Source organism: Cyprinodon variegatus, unplaced genomic scaffold (genome assembly GCF_000732505.1).
Source record: "Cyprinodon variegatus isolate N-32 unplaced genomic scaffold, C_variegatus-1.0 Scaffold1374, whole genome shotgun sequence".
NCBI classification, from domain to species: Eukaryota; Metazoa; Chordata; class Actinopteri; order Cyprinodontiformes; family Cyprinodontidae; genus Cyprinodon; species Cyprinodon variegatus.
In genome coordinates, this window is record NW_015151827.1 from 95,417 (window position 1) to 97,320 (window position 1,904).

At 39.7% G+C, this 1,904-nt stretch overlaps 1 long non-coding RNA gene across 1 annotated transcript in view; it reads right to left on the reverse strand.

Annotated features, from left to right (window-relative positions):
* Nucleotides 1-326: 326 nt before the first annotated feature.
* Nucleotides 327-1,904, reverse strand: part of LOC107103082 — a 4,568-nt gene continuing 2,990 nt past the window's right edge. Inside the window, exon 3 of the long non-coding RNA XR_001482162.1 lies at nt 327-489. This is a non-coding gene — a long non-coding RNA (uncharacterized LOC107103082). The remainder of the gene's footprint in view (nt 490-1,904) is intronic.

The following is a 1,904-nucleotide window of genomic DNA, read 5'->3' on the forward strand; positions in this document are numbered from 1 at the left end:
AGATTTTTTTCATATTCAGATTCCATGTGACTTGGCCTGTTAGCACAGCCATGAGAGAATCTCACTTCAGGGCAAATGCGGATTGGTGCCACATTTGTCTGCAGCATGAACATAGCCTAGGCCTATTGGCTCATTTCCTGGTGGCTCCATCCCTCTTAAGTTACATATGTTTTTGTAAAGGACAGCCAGCCAAAGCGTATTTTGTACATTTGAAATTAAACTAAAACCTTTACTTACCAAGTTCTGTTTTAATCGCCATCCAGCTTGGTGATGAAGAATTCCCAGAATGTTTACATTTGTAGAAGCCTTCATCTGCCTGAGACACTTCAGAAATCTTCAGCTCGCCACTGCTGTCTGTTGGCTGCAGGTTTTCATTAAAATAGAAAGACACATTATAAGGTATATTGTGTCGCCTCTGTTGACAGCCCAGAGTAACAGGAGTCCCCTCAGTCACAGGATGGACAGGGCTCACCAGAACGAGATTTGTATCTGTAGAAAAGTCAGAGAATATTGCATTTCCTTACATGAAGTGTTTCCAATTGAAATTAAGGCTGGTGCTAAATAAACCTTTTCACTCTTTCTATAAAACTACAGGAAATTACTTGGTAGACTCAGGCAATTACAGAGGAATCTCATTACATAGAGACCAGAATAAGGAATTAAAAAATTCCTTGTGCAGCACGTCACACAACTCAGATGCTTAGTAAGCAATTTAAAATTCCTTATTCTGTTTTTTTAGTAGATGTGGGCCAAGCAAAGCCCAACCCAGTCATTGAATTAGCATGTGCATCTTGTTAGCATGGTTTAAGTTTGATGCTTTGTTCAGATTAAACGGGATTTGAGCAGTAAAGAATCATTTTTTGCTTAATCTTTTTTGCTTTTCCAGATTAAGATCAGATGCGCCTCAAGAGTATTTTAAATGCTATTGAAGCACGTCAATTATAGTGTGTAAAGATGCATCTGATCTTTGTAATTCTATTCTGTTCCATGGCAGAGGGGCTTTCCTAGCCTAAATTTAATGTGATAAGTTGGTAAAAAGTAGTTGTAATACGTTTTTAAGTCGGTGCAGCCATTTCATCATGATCATGTGATTATCCCACATAACGGCGGTTGGCTGTCACTGAAAATTCCCAACCTTAGCTGCCTCAGACTGGCCAGCCTCTTGTGGCATTTTCAACAAGTCTTGGTAGAAGTTGGAAGTAGATATCAGCATTTTTCAGGTATGTGGTAAAAACTACCAGTACCAGAATAATAGAAGCGGACATATTTGGCTGGCAGGTTTCAATATTTTAAGTTAATTTATGCACTAGGAGTGATTGTAGCACCTTTTCTTTTTACATGAAGCAAAAATATTCTCCTTTCCTTTAATGTATAACTTAAAGAAGGGTGACACCTCTGCGTGAGAAGCGCTGTGTCTGTATCTCCCTGCCAGCTCCCATATGAGCTTCTCTGACTGGTTGTTGCTGTGAATCAAGCAGCAAAGTTCAAATTTTCCTACTCCAGTATCTGCTGCTAGTGCGTCACACATTTCAGCTCCTCAGGTGCTTCCAGATGCCCTGCTCCTACTGCTTGACAGGTGCTGCACAACTTTTGATGTAAACCTCCTGCCTCTGCTTCTCAAATCGCCTTCGGTATTAAAAGGGTTTTTTCCCTCTCCACTGTCGCTACAAGCAAGCTTAGTGTGAGGGATTCCATTTAAGTCAATGAGTAGATGCAATCAACTGGTTTTCCTTAGATAGAAAACTTTGAATCAATTTGACTGTATGATCTGGTTGAACTGTAAAGTGCCTTGAGATGACATGTTGTGAATTGGCGCTATATAAATAAACTGAACTGAATTGAACATTGATCATATTCCTGTCGATCTCTTTAATTTTCATAAACAAGCCCTTTTGGCCTGATTG